The 10,620-nt window shown below is 38.6% G+C and overlaps 1 long non-coding RNA gene across 1 annotated transcript; it reads left to right on the forward strand.

Annotated features, from left to right (window-relative positions):
* Positions 1-1,321, forward strand: LOC134813365 (uncharacterized). Its single transcript, XR_010160005.1, has 3 exons — positions 1-79; positions 1,040-1,123; positions 1,247-1,321. It is a non-coding gene; the product is annotated as an uncharacterized LOC134813365 (long non-coding RNA).
* Positions 1,322-10,620: the final 9,299 nt, after the last annotated feature.

Here is a 10,620-nt window from a genome sequence, read left to right on the forward strand (position 1 = left end):
AGCTGTTGAATCAGCACGCTGAAGAAGTACAGAGACTGGTGAACAAGCTGATAAACTCAGACAGCAGCAAAAACTTCAAGTGAGCTTCGTGACGTCATTGACATTACCGTCGTTGTGACGTCATTTTCGATGTTGATCGAATGAATTTATTTGTATTCTAGAGATTCTATTTTAGCATTTGACAAGTAACAACTTTGGCTCTGTTAATTACTGTGCTGTAATGCACTGAACGACCGGGATTCCCGGCGCCGGGGGAGGTGTTTATTCCCGGCCCCGGCCAATTTTGAGTTTTTGGCCGGGAATTATAGATTAAAAAGTCACATAAGAACATAAAAACTACTGTCTTATTTGACCCACAATTCATACTTACATTTACAACTTATCTTATATTGGTAAGGGATTAATTAGCCGAAGTTAAAATGGAAAGTGCCAGTTTTACTTTAAAGTCTGAAGCACTGCAGAGCGTGAAAAGTGATATTAAAATGGACTCTAAAAGTGCCTGTGTCTTCATACTATGGTGTCCCGCCTCACTTCTATACTACTATAATCGAGCACAGGACTTGACAAGCCCACTAAAACAAGTTGTGTAAAAAATACCACCAGTTCACGGCCCAACCACATTGTTTATTTGTACACCCAGTGAATTATTCCTTATATGGCGCGGAACATTCCTGGCCTAACGTGTGTGCCGTGTTTCTCCGCACTATCAGTTTACTACCATTCATGTAGTTGACTGCCACTGTACTCGCATTTATGTGTTACTTGTTTTTACGTGTTTGATTTAAATTGCTCGTGATTAGACACACGTTCGGTGAAAGGGGGGGGGGGGGGGGAGGGGGGGGATAGTTTTCACTTTTCAGACAAGGGAAGGGGCAAGGAAACGTGTGATTACTTGATTATTGATTTTTCACGTTTTAAGTTAATCTCGACACGTGTTCAGTAATTATGTGTTTTATAAATACCCTACTGTTTACACTTTTTAAATCCCTTTAAAGCCAACAATATAATCCACAAAACAGACTCCTGGCACTAATTTCAGGATCTAAAATAGGCCCGGGCTTTTTTTTAAGTTACTGACATGACGCTGGTCCTCACTTTTTGGAGTCTACTCCCTCATTTCCAGGTTAGTGCACTATTAGTGGGGAGGAGGTGTATCTACTTTATCAGTCACGTAACCTCATGACACTCCCCACCACGGGTAACTTGTAATGGTAACGTTGTCATGGTAACAGAAATGTGTTTTCAGGCTGAACAGGAAGCTGTACAACAACCGGTCTGACAAGTTACAAGTGGTGGACCTACATCATCTAGATGTACAGGTTCGTTCATTTACTGATTGATAGCTATTTTAATGAACTTATTTGTTTAGATTTATGACGTGTTTCTCAATTGACAATTGTATACCCTCGAGATAATACAAAATTCTATGAAGGATACATTTTTAATGTTCAATTACATAAATGACAAACTTAAGTTGACTAAATCGCTGCCTGTATTTGGATTATTTAAAAAAATCAATTTGGTGTGACCACAGTACCATAAGTCGCACTGAGCATAAAACCTGTGAGCGAATCACCATACTTAAAGAGTGTGTGCCAGCTCATGTCCGTCTTCATAACCTCTTCCCTCCACTGTCCCCATCTTGACTGCATCTCAAGACTTCAAGAGAGCCGCATTGAACTTCCCTTTCATGCTCGAGGTTTCTTTTAACTCTCTGAAGGACCTCAGCTTGTTGTTCCCGGGCGTTCATCTTCTTCCACGGTTTCTTCCATTCTCCAAAACCAATCCTTGCCCTGCTGTACGGCTGGACCATTCCTCTCACCGCTTCACAGACTAAGTCCCTCTCAGCACAATCTAGTTCCTTGTCTGGTCTCCAAACTCTCCCTGACCTGACTTGCGGTTGAATCGCCCTTATCATGTCATCAAAAAACTGCTGGTAGAACTGATGGAGTCGACATTTCTCCAGCTTCCAAGTATCGGACAGGCTGCCGATGGGCAAGGCCACACTAGATGTTTGACTAAATAAGCAGATGTTACTCAGTGTATGGCATACACCCTGCCACGTCCTCAGAAAACTGTTGGCGTGCTGCCTCTGCTCTAATCCACCGACCCAGGAACTTGATTGGCTTTTCCGCTACGTTTGGAATCACCTCTCCCCCTAGACTCAGACTTTCTTCGACGCCTCCACTTCCACTGTTCTCTTCATACCATTCTACTACTACCCCCCTCTTCATAACCAGGGCTCTTGACTTGGAGGATTTCAACTGGATTCTGGAAACGTGACCAGTCCACATATCTCTTAAATATATTGAGCAGGGTTTTCATATCCTTCATCCGGGCACATGTCAAACAACTGGATGGATAACATCATTAATTATACGGCACTAATTGGTGATATAATCTGACCCCCTAATAATTGGGGTTCCCCTTTGTCGTGCTAGCCCTTAAATGGGTCATAACTTGGCCAAATTGTGTAATCAACTTGAAATTTTGGGAATCACTTGAATTATTATACCAAATGTACATGTGTCTGTCAACTTTGGAGTTCCTAGTATAAAGTGTTGTCATTTTATGGCGACAATAATTAAAACTAAAAGGAGAGAGTGACGTGCCACACCCTCTGAAATCAATGAAATTTGGCGAAACTTTCAGAAATACTAAGTTTGACCCACATGTGAAGGTCGCTAAACTAAATGTAATATTTCAGGTACAAATTCTACTAGTACGATTCGATGCAGTGGAAGAGGTTGAAGTTGACGTTTAAGCAGTCACCCTGCCGAACAAGAAATCAGTCAGGCAAAGAGGCTAGGTTGACTAGAAACTCAATCACTATATCCGTGAAACTTGCTGGAAGCTATGTGAGTTATTTTACCTCCTTATTTCAAATGACCTCCAAACCAATTACATTGAACTTTGAAGAGGTGAAGAAACCATTAATATTTACTGAATTAAATGCGACTATAAAACCGAAATAGTAATACACTGCTGACTACAAAGAAACATCTTACATGGGGCCAGGCTCATATAAGTGTGCATATGTTAGTGTTCATAGCCGTTGAAAATATGGCGGAATGACAGGCTGAATGTGGCCCATAGTAGAAGAAAAAACATTATAATTCATTCCGACCATCATAGAAATACAATTAAACTAGAATGAAACAAAGAGTATTAAATTTTTAAATTAGTCGAGTCAACCAAATTTCACAGAGAAGCTGGAAATTTATACGACAATTTAAACGCAATGTGTATGCGCCGTGATCAATGGTCACGGCGCATAACCATTGCGCCGTGACCGTTGATCACAGCGCATAACCCGTAAGATGCTGCGCACATTTTTTATTTTAAAATGGCGGGAACACATTTCAACTGCCATTGTTATACGATACATTGAAGTGCATAGTGGAGTGTGTGGTCTGATAGTAGACAGAGGACTTATTTGAAACATTCCCGGTGCCTTCAACTGTTCTTTGCACTGACTATTTGATTGCTTAAACGAATAGGCGAGCCTTCAAAAACATTAGTTTCAATGTTTTCATAGTTTTATGATGCAAATATGATTTTTCCATTTACTTAACTGATAATACCCCCAATATCTTTTCAGGTGTGGAGGTCGGACCGAAACTGTAATCAGACATTAAACATTAACGAGGACCAATTATTTTACTCCTTTAATGATGAATAAAGATCGCTGATTGCTTTTACTAATATATAGTGTTAAAATGAAAGAGAAACTGTTGAGACGAAAGAGAAAAAAGCACTCATTTATTTATAGTTTTATGTCTTAACAATGTTATTCGAAAGCTAATTTTAAAAGCTGGCTCTGAATCCTTGCTAAATGATTTGGGAAGGTGTAAGGGCTAAATATGCCTGTAGACATCATTTTCAGTGGGTTTTATGAAGTTTATGATTAGGGTATATTTTGGGACTGAAATAAGCGCAAGACCTTCGACGTTTCTATTCCTACTGTTTTTTTAATTTAGCAAATATACAAAAAAAATTATACTGTCGTAAAGATAAAATGTTTAGTTATCGGATAGATACTTTAAAATTAAGTATTAAAATCACCGAGCTAAGATATTCAATGTTAAACTCAAAAATGTTCACGCGTTTATGAAGAAATATCTAATTCTGCGCGTAGTTTTTTGTCACAACTATGGCAAATTTTTACCAATTTTGTTCATAATTTCAAAATGTTATTTAGTAGACAAATTACTTTCGGACTAAATCCTTATTGTTTATTCAAATCTAAAAGAAACAACATTTATTTGACTTCAAAATTGTTCAATCTGAATACGAGCTAATTACGACGAAGGGAGGTCACAACACTGCGCGCAGGAGTGTTCATACAATGTGAACATTTGGCCATTGGCAGTTTATATAAAAATAAAAAGCATTCAAACAATTCAAACAAGAATTATTTGATGCGCGGCGCGGCCCAGTAGTGCATCGCGCTACAACTTCAATATTGGATGTGCATGCAACATCCGCTTTGTAGCGCGATGCACTACTGGGTCGCGCGCGCATCAAATAATGCTTCTCGCAACCGGTAGATCGGCGAAATGCACCACTGTGCCTCACCGAGCTGCGAAGGATTGACATCGTGAATCAACATCCGTTTAAAGTTTGCACGTGCAAAAGGTGAGACTTTTACTCATTTGTGATTTAGATTAGATTATGCGTTCCCAAAATTATATATATTCAATATTGTGTCACGTCACCAGTCACGTCGCATGACCCCCATTGTTGTTTCTAGTCTTAACAGTTGACACACGCTGTAACCCTTGTAGGTTTATAACCTACTAGGACGCGCGCCGAGTTGGACTCGTAATAATATAATATTTTGAACAAATATTTTACGAGTATCACCCGTTATTGTAACCCCTTTTGATCGCGTGCAAAGCGCGCGCGGTCGGCTGGCCGGGGTGCACTCTTCCGGCCGTGCACGAAAAGTTCACATAGCCATGTGTCTACGCGTACTGCGTGACGCGCTTGTTTCACAAGTAGAATCTTATAATTGCTTACTGGGCCGCGCTCAGCCTGTCATTCCGCCTAATCTCTATTTGTTGTTTACCAACATTAAAGTCTGGGGTCCTCAGGTAAATAATTGCCGCCTTCGGCGGTCGCGCGCTACTGCAAGCGAGAGGGCTCTGGTTAGAGCAACACGAAAAGTATACATGACAACGTGTATGAAGTCGTTTCACTGTAGCGTTTCTACGATACAAGGGGGAGCCGCGCACACGTGCGCGGCGGGTCATACAACGTATCAAAACGATTATAGTTAATTAATGGCATAACAGTGGCGTAACGAAGGGCCTCGCTGACCCCGCTGTGCGAGAGGGGCATTTTAGTGCTTTATAGGTGTTAGGGGGCGCAAAATCGTCGTTTGACTGTGGGGGACAATTTTTTACAAGCAACGTTACGCCACTGCATGGCATTATATATCAATAAAATACCAACTTGTATGAGTATAAAGTAGCATATTCAGTCAGTGATCGACATGGACAAATATGCTTACATAAACACAAAGAAATGTTTTCAAAGGTAAAATTTCGAAATCGTTGAAATTACCTCCTTATTAATGAAATTATCAGTTTTGACTTTGTATGTTGTAAAGTACCCTGAAATTAATCAAAAAGAGATGATATTTGACCAAAATCCACCCAGGAAACCTTACTGGTGGGGGCCTAACTTTGAAAATAAAAGTTTAAAGCATACCCAACCGTCAAACATTATGTTACAGCTAAAGTCTTTCCCAAACAAAAGTAAATGATATTTATTTGAAATTGAATGACAGTCCGCAAATGCAAAATGATACTGAAAATGAAATCGGTCGGTCGCTTTTCCCATTCATTTACGATTGTAATACTAATAGATTAAGAAGAACTACCCGAAGGCAGCTGTACTCGGCAATGCCAATAACGATTCATTAAACATCAGCTAATTGGATACTAACTTCCGCCCTTATCCCAAAATACTAGGTATCGACCCAATTCCCCGAAAGCAACCAAGGCCGAACGAGATTTACAGCATGTGATTACTAGTACAGGGAAATCCGTCTGAAAAAATCGATCTGCTGACACACGAAGCTTTCAGAGGATTTTTGACGTTTTTAAGTCCCATTAGCTGCCCTTTATGGCTGACCAACTTTTCCAAACTTTTCCACGTGGCTTAAGGCCACTTTTTGCCACTTTACCACTTTTTACCACCTTTCTTGTTTGTCGAATATCTTTAGTTGTAAACATCGTAAAAGGTTGCGAATCAATCGAGTGTGTTCATATTATCAGGAAGAAAAACTTTTGTTCAAACAATTTTTACGTCAGATAATAATTAAATTGGATAATTATCAATTAACCAATTAGCAAAATTCTAAAAAATTTTTATTGGCTTAAAATGATCGGAATAGCTTAAAACACGGAGAAAAGTAGTTTTTAGAAAAAATTGTAAAATTTTTCACTTACATTTTTTTTTCGAGACTTCGAAAAATTTCGAAAATTCAAAATATTTTTTTCCCGCCAAAAGTGATCAAATTGCATGAAACGCGGAGAAAAATGATTTTCAAAAAAACTTAGTCAATTTTTCGTTTCAAGAATACTTAAATCACCAATATTTTTAGTTGGAGTTCAGTAAATCTCGGCAGATTTTAGTAATAATCAGGAATTACTAACTCTAAGTGGAAAGGTCTGAAACTGAAAAACGTTAAGTTTAACCATACGATCGCGATATAAGAGTTTCATAACTAATTACAATACAGCCTTATCGATTTTCACAGAAACTGCACCAATGGCACAGTCAAGATCGAAACGATAGCATGCTGTACTGTCATTTTATTGATTTCAATGATGAATCAGTGGGGTTAAGATAATCACATTTGTAATAAATAAAACCTCTCTGTACTGTCAATTGTGCTAATCTGAACCGGCCTACCTGTATTACCAGACTTCTTCTTTTCCTCAACAATCAAACCGAGTTGTTCATATCGCATTTGGTGGGTGATGTAAAGTAAGTAGTAATACATATCGAGCTATATTCAATCACAATACGACACAATGCAACACGTGTATATTATATTATGGCCCTTAATGAGGTATATGAAACGTTCTATACCGTACACTTCTCGCTTCTCCCGTGAGAGGCCTGATATGGAGAGGTTTTACAGTTTATCACGAAAACGTCCACTTGGTCTCATGGCTCTTTGCCAGCTCAAAGAAGGCAAGAAAAGACCAGAAAGCTTAGAATGTCAACTCGCAAGAGCGGGCTACCGGACAACTGAACCCAATTTAGACATTTAGATTAACCCTAACTCTAACCCTAACCCTAACCCTAACCCTAACCCTAACCCTAACCCTAACCAATTAAGCTGATTAGTTAGTGGGAACTAGGTTCAGTTGTCAGTCTTCGATCTGTCCCACATTAATCTCGGGCTGATCATCATGGGCCCCGAATATCCTGCGGGAAGAACCTGTATTTTTACTTCACGACGTCCGGATTTCAAATCAACATCCTCAATAAGTCACATTAACAATCCTTACTGATCAGGATCTGTCTCTATTAGCAATTTCCAAAATATCCTGACTCTCGTGGAACATTTCACTGAATTAATTATTACCGGTTCTTTACTACCCCTTGCCCGACACTGTACTCGTATCTAAATCTTACCCTTTCCCGTATGTTACCCTTGTTGATTTTACTTTTAGCCGACCCTGACATATGGGCCATGGGGGTGATTTGAGGTATCCCGCAAATGAAGCGGTATGCAGTACAATACAAAACAGTCACAGTAGATGTTGGAAGGTGTATTTACACTTGCTTCCTGGACCTGGCTGTTCCTCAGTTTCCCTGATCTGTTCTTGCCCTTCTTCGAACTGTAAATGAGCCATGAGACCAAGTAGACGTTTTCGTGATAAACTGTAAAACCTCTCTATACCGGGTTTCTCACGGTATAAAGCGTTTCATAAACCTCATTAAGAGCCATATAATATACACGTACTGTGTCGTATTGTGATTGAATATAGCTCGATATGTATTACTACTTAGTTTACATCACCCACCAAATGCGATATGAACAACTCGGTTTGATTGTTGAGGAAAAGAAGAAGTCTGGTAATACAGGTAGGCCGGTTCAGATTAGCACAATTGACAGTACAGAGAGGTTTTATTTATTACAAATGTGATTATCTTAACCCCACTGATTCATCATTGAAATCAATAAAATGACAGTACAGCATGCTATCGTTTCGATCTTGACTGTGCCATTGGTGCAGTTTCTGTGAAAATCGATAAGGCTGTATTGTAATTAGTTATGAAACTCTTATATCGCGATCGTATGGTTAAACTTAACGTTTTTCAGTTTCAGACCTTTCCACTTAGAGTTAGTAATTCCTGATTATTACTAAAATCTGCCGAGATTTACTGAACTCCAACTAAAAATATTGGTGATTTAAGTATTCTTGAAACGAAAAATTGACTAAGTTTTTTTGAAAATCATTTTTCTCCGCGTTTCATGCAATTTGATCACTTTTGGCGGGAAAAAAATATTTTGAATTTTCGAAATTTTTCGAAGTCTCGAAAAAAAAATGTAAGTGAAAAATTTTACAATTTTTTCTAAAAACTACTTTTCTCCGTGTTTTAAGCTATTCCGATCATTTTAAGCCAATAAAAATTTTTTAGAATTTTGCTAATTGGTTAATTGATAATTATCCAATTTAATTATTATCTGACGTAAAAATTGTTTGAACAAAAGTTTTTCTTCCTGATAATATGAACACACTCGATTGATTCGCAACCTTTTACGATGTTCACAACTAAAGATATTCGACAAACAAGAAAGGTGGTAAAAAGTGGTAAAGTGGCAAAAAGTGGCCTTAAGCCACGTGGAAAAGTTTGGAAAAGTTGGTCAGCCATAAAGGGCAGCTAATGGGACTCAAAAACGTCAAAAATCCTCTGAAAGCTTCGTGTGTCAGCAGATCGATTATTTCAGACGGATTTCCCTGTACTATACCTGGGGACCTCAGGCTATTAGTATTATATTTATGTCCATAATCATATTAGAATGTTTAATAGAGATTAGGCGGAATGACATGCTGAGCGCCACCCAGTAAAGCATGTGATTGATGTAATTAATCGAAAATTATTACAATTCGTAAGCCGTGAATAAATGGGAAAAGCGACCAATTTCATTCTCGGTATCATTTTGGATTTGCGGACTGTCAATCTGTCATTCAAATAAATATTATTTACTTTTGCTTGGGAAAGAGAGACGCTGGCAGCGGTCCACTATCTACCCAATTATGGGTTTTGTCCAAATTTCCTATTCAGTATTATTATATTTATATATTGGATACGTGTTGGGCGGTCAGAATTAAATTTACTCTAAATCTAATGCGAGCGTGCTAAATCACTCTACAGTCGATCTTCGAGATTGTTCTAAAAGGGCCCCCGACAGTTGAAACCAACTTCCATCGATGTATTTTCGGACGCTGATTCCGAATCACCCCCATGACATAGGGTTAAAATGCTCCCCTGACGAGATATTGGCGAAAAACTGTCTCGATCACGTGATATGACCGTATAAGGAAGTTAGTCTAATTTCTCGTTAGGGTTAGGGTTGGGATCAGACTAGAGGGTTAGGGTTTCGAATAGTCTTTCAGGGCCAGCTAGAGAACGGGTTGAAAAAGTCACGTGACAGTCGAGTGTAGAGTGATTAATCATCATCCAATCTAATGCGGCCGGTTTCGACTGAGCGAGTTTCTGCTTTTGTGCCGTTTTAACTTTTGCACCGTTTATACTTATGCTTATAGTTATACCGTTTATACTTATGCAATTCAACTGCGATAGTGAAGTCCAGGCCGTAGGCACGGGTTTCACTAGTGTATATATAATTCCTTGAAGCTCAACCCTTTTTGTAAACTAAAAGTGCCTACCGTATTTATTTTACGTATTCTTTTAAATTTAACCACCAATTTGTAGTCCTTATTTTATAGTATTGTACACCTCGGCATTAGGAATGGCCGTTCTCCTTTTGTGTTTTGGGGCTGAATATCTTAATTAAATAATATCAACAATAAGCAGCCTCAATGTTGTATGTCTAAGTAAATATTAATCATGAAGTATTTCGCCCCGAGCATTAATAATCGCACGGCGTATGAACATAGTGTCAATAATTATCCTAATAGGCTCCTTCCTTATAGTTATAGTTATAGCGTATTGATGAGGTTAGCTCGATCACCCTGAGTCATTTATGATGACCGTGGTCTTTAACGGTTATACTTATGGTTAGGGTTGGGATTAGGGTTCATGTAAAACCGTATTGTTCGGCTGCAAAACCATAAAAACGAAAGTCAAGTGATAATTTTTGGGTGAGCGAATTAGTATTAGTAAGAGCCTCAATTATAGGAAATCGTTACCCAATAAATCTATGGGTGTGTACGACGTACATGTGTAATTTCTGAACGGCTTAATCAAGAAAACGGTTAGAGTTATAAGACTGGTTTTTTCCGTATAGTTTCGAATTCGACAAAACTCTGACGAAGCCAATTAGCAAATTTAAAAAATCGGCCGGTGGTATTGGTAAATTGTTTTAATTGATAGTTTTGTACCCCCAAATATGATACTAAAGTGTTT

The sequence above is a fragment of the Bolinopsis microptera genome, chromosome 3 (genome assembly GCF_026151205.1).
Source record: "Bolinopsis microptera isolate Bmic1 chromosome 3, MBARI_Bmic_1.0, whole genome shotgun sequence".
Classification (NCBI taxonomy): Eukaryota; Metazoa; Ctenophora; class Tentaculata; order Lobata; family Bolinopsidae; genus Bolinopsis; species Bolinopsis microptera.